At 35.9% G+C, this 12,921-nt stretch overlaps 1 protein-coding gene across 1 annotated transcript in view; it reads right to left on the bottom strand.

Moving 5' to 3' along the window:
- The window catches only part of ANK2 (ankyrin 2), a 275,508-nt gene that overhangs the window by 217,359 nt on the left and 45,228 nt on the right, over positions 1-12,921 (bottom strand).

Genomic DNA, 12,921 nt, shown 5'->3' with positions numbered 1-12,921 from the left:
TTATCTAAATAAATACCTTTTAGCTGATGGGGATTGTCTTTTTTTTTTTTTAATAACGAGTAATTTTAAAGTCACAGGGTAACTTGTGACTAAATTTCTCTTAGTGGCAGCTCTTGTGACTAAGACCTATAGTTACACCACTTTTGTGAAAGTTTTTCCCCCCAACATTTCAAGTTCATCCCATGTTCTTTTTATTAACATTGTAACATCTGGTTCACATCTACGTAAGTCTTCAACATTCAAAACTCTCACCATGACATGTGTATGAAAATATTCCATTTTAAATCCCATAGAATGTGAATACCTGAGTTTTAATATCAACATGAAGCAAAGCAAGTTCTTATTCCCTAAATAGTTCAATTAAATTTAATTTAAAAAACAAAACTATGCCAGGAGGATTGGCTAAAGGAAATTGGAATGTTTAGCTTGGAGATGAGAAGAGAAGACATAGGGAGGGCATGTTCTTTGCATTCAAGTATTTCTATGGCTGTCTGATAGAAGAGGAACTAGATTTGTTTTGCTTGGCCCCAAGATGGCCAATGGAGCAGGGGAGAAGATGAGTGGGGAGAGCCAGATTTCTGCTTGATTTAAGGAAAAAATTGCCCAAAAGTAAAAGTAGCTCCTTCAGGAGACCATTTATTCCTCATTTCTGGATATCTTAAAGTGGAAAAAGTATAATCATTTGTTGTGGGAAGCTGTACAGACAATTCCAGTTGCAGTATGAGTCGGACTACTGAGATGCCTTCCAACACTGACATTCTACAATTAAATGACCATTTATTGCACTTCTAATATACAATGAAATGCACTAGATACTAGGGATACAAAGATAGAAAATATCATAGTCTCTGACTTTGAAGAGCTTTCAGTGTAGTAAAGGGGATGAGTCATTTACATGAATATAATATATTCATACACATACATACATATATAATATGATGTAATTAATACAACATAACAATACACATACAGAATTGCTTAATTGTTCATAGTTACTGCTGTTATTGTATACAATGTACACTTGATCCTGCTCATTTCAGTCTTCATTATTTCGTGCAAGTCTGTCCATATTTTTCTAAAATCAACCTGCTCGTTTCTTAGAGCACTGTAGTGTCCCATTACGATCATACCACCAATTACATGTAATTTTCACACAGTTTCAGGGCATTCTAACTGTTCAGTCTCAAGCGTCTTTCGGAACACAATGTGGTTATTTTAAGTAAGGGTAATAAACTCACAGATTTTTATTTCTGGTTGACATTTTATTCCAAGTTTGTTAATAAGAAAAATCTTTCATTCTGTACTAAAAAGGAGAATGAGTTCTTTTTAGCAAATAGCTTTCTTTGTTAGTTCTAGTCAGTATTGGAAGCCATAAGTATTAGAAGTTATTAAGGCTTCCTAACAAACCAATGTCCTGCACTTAACATCTTTTTTTAATTTCTGCATAATTCTCTGACCTCATTACATCTTTCACTGCTCCTTCATAGACTATCTCTTCTATCCCTTCCTCTCCCTTCCCCACCCTAGGGTTCTTACTTCGCTATTACTTATTTAAGCTACTTTACAGGGCTTGTAAGAATAAATTTAATTCATACACTCTTATATCTTTAGGGATAAGCACCATTGAAATCCAGTTGTTACACCACAAAATCCTGTAATAAAGCACTTCATTATGCCACAGATCCATTAATATCACCTGTCAGATCGCGTCTTTGTGAATATAGTGATATAGAATGTGGCTCTCACGAGAGAACAAAATGTCAAGTGGGGGGGGATATTTTTCCAGACTGATATAAGTATTAAAATAGAGTTTAATGTATGTATGGGGCTCCTTCATGTAATAATGTCATATTCCCCCTATTGAAAAACGAAGAATTATTCTGCCCATATGACAGGGGAAACTAAGTTAGTAGAAGAATGAGAGAGAAAAGAGAAAAGGAATGTGAGACTAGGGAGAGAATACAATAGGGAAGGCGAGCACGGAGGAAAGGAAAAAGGGAGAGAGAAATGAGAAAGTAAAGAAAATTAGACAGAAAGGAATAGAATAGGTAAAGGAATTCCATCATGGAAGAGTGGTGATGAGTTGGGATGTACATTCATGATGTTTTATTCATCAACCTTACTTGGCTTCTCAATGTCCATACATCTGGTCCCATTCTCACTGTGGTCGCTCTCATGGCTTTTACCTGCCAAACAGTCACCCAAAATACTATTCTGGAGTTCACTGCTACCACTAATAAGGGGGCCACTGCTTGCCTTCTGCTGCAAAGTACTATACTCCATGGCAACCAATGGGTCTAGGACATAACAAAATTAGAACTATAACCAAGCAAGTTTCTGGCAGTGTTTTATGTTTCTTCTGCTCATAGAAAGAATGTTTTCATTAAAGCTGCTTTCTGAAGTACCTCTAGATGCAAGGATCTTAGATACCACTTTTCAATTAGTCTCCAATGACACAATGCAAAGTTAAAAGGTTACTGCAATGGAAAGTATTTACAAAGAGAATGGGCTTCCCTTTCAGAAAAGCCATTCTACTTGGAGAACATTTTTATCACAGCTAAGCCACTTCTTGAGGCCATGTATATCTATGAGTGATGCTCCACAGAGAAAGTCTATAAAACAACATCTCTTTATTTCAAAGGAAGGGGAACACAGACATTCTATCCAAGTCAAGGCCACAATAGCCCTCACTATAGAGAACAGGGCTTGTTCTCATATTTTATCTATCTAGAATTATTAAATCATCTTATAGAATTATGTAAGGTTTGCTCGTTTTCTTCTAAGCAAAATTTTGTTCAGAGTCCGAGTTTTGTGTATGAGAAGCACAAATAAGAATATTGATAATGTACCTGCCACTCTTCATGTTAGGATCTACTAAAACCTCTAGGAAAAACCCCTAGAACCAGTGACCCACAGGAAGCCAGGCTGGCCCACAGAATTATTTTGAGGAGAATGCAATATCATTTTTTCTAACTCTTTGTCATTCATGAAATAGCTAATAAACAAACACATATTCTGCACACTAAATAAATGCCAGTTGCACATACACATTATTCTTCAAAAACATGTAGCTGCTGTTAAGATTAATTAAATACAAGATCATTTGAAGTATTATTGAATCCATAGCAGCTTTTTGACATAATTTTTTTAGCTGAGATGATAAGACAAAACTTACTATCCTGTGATTCTTCTTTTTTAATCTGAAAATGCCATTCTCATATTTAAAAGGATAGGAAATCACTGATTGAGAGCTATTAAGAAGCATTAGGCTCCCTCATTCTGACTCAGTAAAGATTAGTATTTTAAAATCTCCATCCATGTAGTCATTCATTCTGCATATCTTTCTCTGACCCACTAACTGATAAAATCATATATTTACTAAGATACCTCTGCTCTTCCTTATCCACACACACACACACACACCATGAATTAAGTTATTTTTTCACTAAAAGATAGTAAAGCCACGACTTGATTGACTACAGGGTGGGGCAAGACTCAAGCTCTGTCTCCCTTGGTAGCAGCTTCCTGGTAACCTCTGTCCATGTGGATAAGCATTCCTTGTCACTTAAGTGCATAAAAAGTACCATTAGGGTGGGATCTGAGTCCAGCAGACGTCCCAAGACTACATGAGTCAATGACCAGATGTATCTCCATTTTGAGAATAGAGGGACAATGTCCACCCAAACTAAATGTTCTTATATCATTGTTGAATTGCCTTTCTGTATTGGAACGAAGTAAATTTATTTTTTTAAATGTCTAATGATCTACAAACGTCTTATTTTGTCCCAATGGTGAACCTGAACTATAAGGGGGCCAGCATGAGTGAGTCAGGACATTCCCTTAAACGTTAATTGACCAAAGACAAGCTCCCAAAGTCTCAGGTAATTTAGGATAGGTTTAATCTTTTGTCTTTTGATGTTTATCAAAAATACAAGCAACCTAACTCTTGCATCAAAAATTTTCTAGAATTACAGAATGGTCATTCTGGAAGATACCTTAGGTTATCTACTCTTCCCTTAATAACCGAGAAAACTGAGGTCCGGAGGAATTGAAATAACTTATCCAAAGTCATACAGGGTACTGAAACTAGAAGTCAGGCCTCTCAACTCTTTTTATGATCCTGGACATTTCCCATCTATTAGAGGCAGCTCCAACTCCAATATTCTCTTAGTTCTAGTTTGATATTGGTATGACATAATAATTCAAAGTCATTGGGCAGTTAACAAAAAAGGATTTGTACATAGCAAGTATATGCAACAAAGATACATTAACTCAGCTTCTCTGGACACAACCATTCTCATCTCCATATGGAAATGGATCTGATGAAGGCCATGGTGACTCAGATCTTCAGAAGTCCACCAAATCCGTGAGGCTAAAACTCCTTGTGATTGTGACTTTTTGCACCTTTAGTTGATCAGGAAGCTTTGCAAAGGACGTGGAGGGAAGGAGGACAATCAGGTACTGGGGACAGCTTTGTCTATTTTTAGAGAAAACTAATTCCAAAAGATTAGGGAAAGAAAAGTGTCCCGAGTCTTCCCATTTTGTCAGTGTGGGGAGAAAAAGGAGGAAAGCTGTGTCAGGGAAAATATTAGCCCTATCACACCATACAAATTTGCTGATATTACTGTTGGTTTTGAATATCTTTTAATGATTCATCTAGGCACAAGTGAGGTTCCTATTTATTAACAGAGGCAGTTTTCTTTAAATGTGTATTCATTTTTTTAACCATTCATTCCTGCCACCAACGGCCTATAAAGCATTTATATAATTCATCAGCATTACATTACATCAGAGGCACCACTCTACCATGAGCATCAGTCTAAGAATCTGAATCACGAACCATGACAAGTTCTCTAAATATCATCTATAACACAAATTAAAGAACAAGCCTCACATGTGCAGTGAGGCAAATGCTGCCAAGTCATGCATCGATAGGTTTAGTTACATGCACACATTGATAACAACTTCCATAAATAACATCGTCCTGGAAAATGAAAAATAAAGATCAATTTATTTGATATGTTTCTATAGAGATGGGCATAAGTTCTATTTCTCTTTAATGAATTGGATTTTAAATGTACTGTGCAGGAACTAGGGGTCAATGTGAAGGGATGTTCTTTAGAGAAGCCTTGTCATTACTCTTTTGGTAAAATAAAGACTACTTTTATTTAAAAAAAAATACTGGTCATTTACTGTTATAAATTGTTTGAATTAGAATGTGTGAGGTGTTTACTATGTGCCAAGCTATGCTAAGTGCTGGAGACTAAATAGAAAGAACATGCCCTCAAGAACCTCACACTCAAATTTGGAGAGACAACCCATGGACAGAGCAATGGTGGTCCAGAAGGTGCAGAGACAGTGTAAGTGATATGGCCCAGTGATACTTAAGAGTGCAGCATTAAGACCAATTGTAATGATCTTGTGATGAATGTAGACAGGGAGGACAGCTAGACCTTGACTTGACTTGCTGCAGTCTGTTTCTATCCTCTGGCCTCAGGGGAAAAGTACATGCTCCAAAAGATGTAGGTTAGATGCCTTTTTTCCCATCCTGTTAGTGTCTCTCAAGCTATTTTCATAACCCAAAACAAACTAATGTCACGGTGATAAACAGATCTCTCTATCCTAAAGGGCTGCCCTCTGAAGAAGGTCAATGGTCTACAAAACAAGTCTTTGAATTTAGCAAGAGCTAAAATTTCTTTCACAACAGAGCAAAAGTCAACCCTCAAGGACAGTGCAGAAGAACAGCCAGGATACTGTTGGGGAGGAGGAGCATATCAAGAATGATTCATAGAATAATTCTGTCTTCACATAAATCTAAAAACAAAAATCCATGGCTACAATCTACATCATTTTTTGCCACTGACCAATCCTCCTCCATCAGTTCTAACCATTGACAGTAAAGTGAGCAAGAAATCATATTCAAAGAAGGTCCTTCAATGCAATATTCCAATAATTTTAATTTTAGAAAGTCATCAAGTGATCCTGAATAATTCCTTAAGTATTTCTGGAGAGAAGTAAATAGTAGAGCATTCCTATCTATCACTAGTATCTTTTTTACACTGATTGGACACTAAAATAAATGTGAAAAACTTTATCCATCTTTAATGAAGGTAGGGTTTTAAAAGAATTTTTCAGGACCTTTCCCTTCAGGATCTTTAGATCTGAGACCACTTTAATAACAGATCAAAATTTAGTTGAAAACCAAGGGCTAATTCAAATTCCAAAGCTGTTCAAGACCAAGTAAGCTGTCAAATATTTCAACTATCATAGGCTTTCAGGACAGACAGAGTTCCTCAAAGTTCCAAGGTACTGAGAGCTCATCCTTTACTGTTTATACATCTAAAGACAAATTAGTTGGGGCTATCACGAGTAGGCTTGCAACATTTCAAAAATTAGTGGCCAAAATACAGAATATAGTCAGCATCAATTCTCCCAAAGCAGAAGATCATTTAATAATCTTGTCTTCACTATTAGAATGCAAACTCTTTTTGGAGCAGGGACTACCTCCAATATTCTATCCTTAGCTTCTAATTCAGTGCTTTGTACATGGTAAGAGTTTAAAACATGCTTGGTTTATTTTTCATTCATTTATTCAGACATTCAGTCAAATTCTTCCTTAAATATATAATCCAACTGGTACTTGTCTCATCTGTGGAATCTAACCAACAATGCCCTGTCTTACTATGTAATTTTCTTTCAAATTTCCTCTCCAATAATCAATCAAACTTCCCAGCTTGATCCTCACTCTCAATTTCTACTCAAGTTACAACAAAAGTAATAATCATCCTCTGTATCTGCATGAATTTCTTAAGCCCAGTGTCTCCTCAAAAGGACTGATAAGAGCTCACTGATCTGAGGCCATCTAATCTGGTGCAACCCCTTCAATTTAAAGTTGAGGAAACTGAAGTTCAGGAAGGGAGAGTAAGTTATTTGTCAAAGGTCACACAAGTAGTAACTATCAAAGGTAATATCTGAACCCAGGTTCTTTAATTCCAGAGCTAGTACCTTTTACATTGTCCCATACAGCCTCCTACTAGGAAGCCAATAAATCTATACACTATAAGACCCCAGACTTCTACTGAGCTAGGCCCATGTAAGCCTAATTATATTTGAGATTTTGGTCAAACCCTTTGATCCAGCAATACCACTATTAGGTCTGTATTCCAAAAACAGGAAAAGAACCTATTGGTACAAACATATTTATAACAGCTCTTTTGTGGTGGCTAAGAATTAGAAATTGAGGAGGTACCCATCAATTGGGGAATGGCTGAACATTGTATATGATTGTGATGAAATATTATTGTGCTATAAGAAATGATGAGCAGGTAGATTTCAGAAAAACCTGGGAAGACTTAAGTGAACTGATACAGAGTTAAGTCAGCAGAACCAGGAGAACACCATACATAGTAACAGCAATATTTTACGATGAACAACTGTGAATGGCTTAGGTATTCTCAGCAATACAATGATCCGAGACAATCCTGAATGACTCAATGGTGAAAAATGCTATATGCCTTTAGAGAAAGAACTGATGACCTCTGAATACAGACTGCAGCATACTGTGTTTCATTTTCTTTTTGTTTTTTGTCAAGTTTTCTTCCACAAAATGACTAATACAGAAATATGTTTTATATGATTGCATATGTATAACCTATATCAGATTGCTTACCATCTCAGCGAGGGGAGAGAGAAGGATGGAAGGGATAGAATTTGGAACTCAAACTTTGAAACGAATACAATATTAAAATTTGTTCTTATATGTAATTAGGGGAATAAATATTATTTGTTAAAATGAATTTTATTAGTATGGAATTATGTGTTCTTAAATCCTCAAAGTTAAAAAATGAAAGTATTCATTTTCTCTAAGACTGAAGGTGTTTGTTTTGAAATGTTTCATGACAACTACAAATCCTATCCTGGAATGTGGAAAAACAGAGAAGCAAATACAAACATTTTGACCTTCTTACCTTCCTGCCTGGCTTGTAATATCATCTGTTTACAAGAGGTCTGGTTTTTAAAAAATAAATCCCTTAAATCCAAGGTATGAGGACTTTCATCTCATACAATCACTTGGCAAAGTAATTTTGGTGGAAGCAAAAATGATCCAGGCAACCCAGTTTCAGTTGCATCATGGGAGCCTCAGAATTATGTATTGGATAAATTGATACCCCTGAATTCTGATCCAGCCTGATGATCTTTGTTAGTTTGTTTTAACATTCCTATTTTCTCTACCAAGCAATGTAACTGAGTTTCATGTTGCATGCTCTGGATATCTCAGATATCTGATAATTTTCTGAACTTTGCATTTTCTATTATCTATTTACATCATAATCCTAGGAAACCAAGTTTGTAAGAGTTTTGCCAATATTTCTAAATTGGGAAAATTACTTCCCTCTGGGATGTTTCTTTAGGGATAACCCTCTGAGTGAAAGAGAAACAATATCATCAAATTAATTTACCATCACAATCTAATAAGATTCAATAGTAGTTTTGGCGATATCTCCAGGAATACCTCTCTCACCATGGAATCAAAGCTATTGATTATTTTATAATCTGTTCTTCGTTGCTTAGCTGTATTCATGAGATTCTAGACCAAATAAAACCGATCATTTCCTCCTTAAATTTATTCTAACAAGCAATAGAAAGGATTACACAAAATACAATAGGCAATTCTAATTACATACATGTTTTTGCACATACAAATCTATTGCCGTTAAAAGTGGAAGACAAACAAGTAAATGGCAAAAAAATTGCAACAAGTTTCTCTGGTAAAAGTTTCAGATCTAAGATATATGAGGAACTGATAAAAATTTATAGAATTAAAAGTCGTTCTCCAATAGATATGTGGTCAAAGTATATGAGTAGGCATCTTCCAAAAGAAAAAATCCAAGCAATCAACCACCATATGGAAAAATGCTCTAAATGACTAAGAAGTGCAAATTTAAAAAACTGAGATTTTTATCTCACACACATAAGAGTTGCAAGGATGACAAAAGAGAAATATGATAAATGTTGAAAGACTTATAGAAAACAGTCAATATATATAAAAGTGCCTACTACGGAGTAGGCATCATGCTAAATGCTGGAGATACTAGTGCATTATTGGTGAGGCTGTGAATTGGTCCAGCCATTATGGAAAGCAATTGAGAACTGAGCCTCCAATGTAACTAAACTGTGCATACCTTTGACCTAGCTATACTTCTACAGGGACACATGGTATTGTCTTATGGAGATTCTGAAGAGCACTTGGCAAGATAAGATATCAGACCCCAAGGTCTAAACTGCCAAACATTCAAACTCTACTGCAAAGAGTGCAACTCCAATGGGTTGGCCATGTTTTTTGAATGCCAGGCGTAAGTTTGCCTAAAAGACTATTTTGTAAAGAACTCATTTAAGACAAGTGCCTACATGGTGGTCAGAAGAAGTGATACAAGGACAGTCTCAAGGCCTTCCTGAAGAACTTTGGAATTGATTGCATGACATGGGAGATGCTGGCAAAGGACCATCCAGCATGGAGTACCTGCATCAAAAAAGGTGTTGTGCTCTATAAGCAAAGCAGAATTGAAGTAGTTCGAAAGAAACGGGAGATGCATAAATTTAGAGAATTCACTCCAAATATTCACACGGATTATTTGTGCCTGACCTGTGGTAGAAAATTCTGAGGTCATATTGGTCTGATCAGCCACAGACACAGTGTATCATGACTCCAACACAGTGACGTCATTTTGGTCCTCTTTGAGAAAGAAGGACAACAACTAATCAACCACTACTAAGCCTAGATCCCTAACAAGATCAAAGAAAATTTTAAAAAAGGAATTATATGTACAAAATCATAATAGCTCTTTTTCGTAGTGCCCCCAAATTTGAAATTAAGGGGCTATCTTCCTTGTAGAGAATGGCTAAACAAATCACGGTACATGAATGTAACAGTGTTATCATACCAAAAGAAATGACAAAATGGTCACTTTCAAAAGGAAAATGGGAAAGACCTCTATGAACTGATGCAGAGAGAAGGAGCAGAACTAGAAGAACAATTTATACAGATAAAAACTGTATAGAGAATAACAACTCAGAGACTTTAGAACCCTGATCAGTGTAGTGAGAAACCTTGGCCCCAAAAGAATGAAGACAAACCACCCTACTCACTTCTTGCCAGAGAGGTGATGAACCTGAAGTACATTTTGAGGGATGACCAAAGGGGTATTTGTTTTCCTGGACTATACATGCTTATGATGAGATTTTGCTTTGGTTTGGTTTGGTTTTTTGTTCAGGAAGTAAGGTTAGGGAGAGGGAGCAGGAGGGATGGTATAAATGTATGTAAAGCATAAATAAAATTTTTAAAAATAAAATTTAAAAACATATTCTGACCTTCAGTTATCACCTTTTTTATTCCCCTTAGTGGAAGTGACCACTGACACAGTGAAATCAAGAGAATGAAAAAGCTGATATAATAAAAGAAGATTTCTTCAATTTCATGATCACTGATCTGAGATGGAATGCATTTACAGCACTGAGCTCATCATGTTATCTTGTGGGAGACATGTGTTCTCTAACTGCATATCAACAGATTGTACATAGGACTTTTTGGGATCTGGAAAATCTAAGAAGAACCAACATATCTTTCGGTTAGTGAAGATTAGAGAAATACTACACCATTATAGAAATACCCACCATCAAAACAAACACGTAAAAAAACTTGTCAAAGTTATGTCCAATGGTTTTGAGTTTAAACCATTTTACTAAATTCAAAATTTTCAAAGAGATACAGCATAGTGTAGAGAAGTTGGCCCTGGGAAGACCTGGGTCCAAATCCAACTACTGAAATTTACAGATTATGTGACATGCAGCAAGTCATTGAACCTCTTAGTGGTATTAGACAATTTTCTTGGAATATAATTATAATCATAATTATATCTACTTAGCCATACTGCCTCTAAACTTTTTGAAAATGTATAAAATTCGTAGATGGAAATTTTTACTTTGAGTGATCCATTCAACCCTAAAATGAAAGCTATCACTTAATATTGTAAAGTCTCTTTCACAGATGTTGAGAGACTGGTGTAAATTAGAAGAATGTAACTAAATTTATGTGTCAGAGCCCAGTTAGGACTTAGTAACCACCCACAGATAAATAATTTGAAAGTTTTTATGGTTTCACAGTAAATCTGTGTTTCTCTCTAGATATATATATGAATCTGCTATTCAAATGAGTACATAATTGTAGTAAGGGGTAGTTTCATTTTGGCAAAGACTGGTGTTTTAATAGTGGCAAAATCAGAATATATTTCGAATGTTAGGAATCATGTCACGTTTCAAACTGTAAGAGAGTAAGTGACTACAGGCTTACACTTCCAGCTAGCAGGAGAGAAAAAAAATTGTCATTAAACTCCTTTAGAAGAAAAAGTGAGAAATGGAATGAACAACTCTACCTTTAAATTTGGAATTTGGTGGATCTTGGAATTTAGAAATTAAGGAATTGATCTGGAAGGTTTCAGGTGATTCATCTTTCTACACTTATCCAGCTTATGACAACTTCCAATATCTAAATTAATTGTGGTAAAGGACAATATGAATTTGGTAAATTTGTGTATTAGTATATGAATACGTTAGTGTGATGAAATTCCATTTATACAGGCTACCTCAAGGTACATTAAAGAAACGTGAAGAATGGTGGGTATTATTTAGTCGCTTCAGTCACATCTGACTCTTTGTGACCCCATTTGGGGTTTTCTTGGCAAAAATTTTGGAGTGGTTTGCCATTTCCTTCTCCAGATCATTTTACAGATGAGAAAACTGGGGCAAACAGGTTTAAGTGACTTGCTCAGGGTCACATAGCAAGTGTCGGAGGCCAGATTTGAACTCAGGAAGATGAGTCTTCCTGACTCCAAGCCCAGAGCTCTATCCATCTAACTGTCCCTAATGATGGGTATAGGCTAGTATATTTGTGTTTCTCGCCAAATAAATGCAGGTCTGCTATTCACAAGTATGTATAACTGTAGCAAGAGCTAATTTCATTTTGGCAAAGCATAGTGTTTTAGCCATCTACGGGCAAGTGAAGCAATACTAGATAGACCCTATTTCAGAAACAAGACCCAATTCATGAGTTGTATCATAGAAAATAAGGAAATGGGCTGATCTCTCCTAGACAGTGCCAGATAACTACTTCTACTGTCACCAGGAAGAATATTAACTCTTAGTGTTCACAGAGAGAAACTTCTGATATGAAGGAAAGAACAGGAGTTTGCTAAAGAAGACAATGGGAATACAAAAAGAACCCACCAGCCAACTCAGATTTCCAAAAGGTAAAAGAGTGGGTATAATAGTAGGTAGGGAAAATAATTTAGCATAGTAAAAAAGGTGTCAGGAATACATAAGCTCAGAATAAGGTAAGGCTAGGAAGGAAAACTAAACATAACAAGAAGGTGGGTGTTTTATTTTTGTTTCTTGTTTGTAGCAGGAGGTTACTATGTTGAGAGGAAAAGAAGATCAAAGAAGGGACAGTACTGGGGCTGTCCCAAGGGCAGACAGGAGAGATTACAGACAACAGAGAGAAGGCAGACCACTGGATTCCTAGTCCTGTTTTTTTGTTTTTCTAAAAACAAACAAAAAAAAAACCAACCAAAAAAAACAGCAAAATTGCCTAATTTATTTTGTTTATTTGTTTATTTTGTTTCATTGGTCACAAAAGAACGATAACTAGAAAAGAGTAATGCCCCTAGGTCCACATTTCAATTGATCTGAATTTCAGAACCTGCCTATGTTCCTCTCAGGACAGCCCATTCCAGCTGAGGAAGAAGAAGAAGGGAAAACTATATTCTTTTAGTATAAAATCTTAAAACAATATTTGGTAAAATGCAAAACTGATTTAGCCTTCAAATATATAACTAACCCTCTCATTATTGAAAGGAATTTTTGTTAGTG

This window comes from Phascolarctos cinereus, unplaced genomic scaffold (assembly GCF_003287225.1).
Source record: "Phascolarctos cinereus isolate Bilbo 61053 unplaced genomic scaffold, phaCin_HiC Scaffold_9;HRSCAF=440, whole genome shotgun sequence".
Classification (NCBI taxonomy): Eukaryota; Metazoa; Chordata; class Mammalia; order Diprotodontia; family Phascolarctidae; genus Phascolarctos; species Phascolarctos cinereus.
This window is presented reverse-complemented; position numbering and strand designations above follow the sequence as displayed.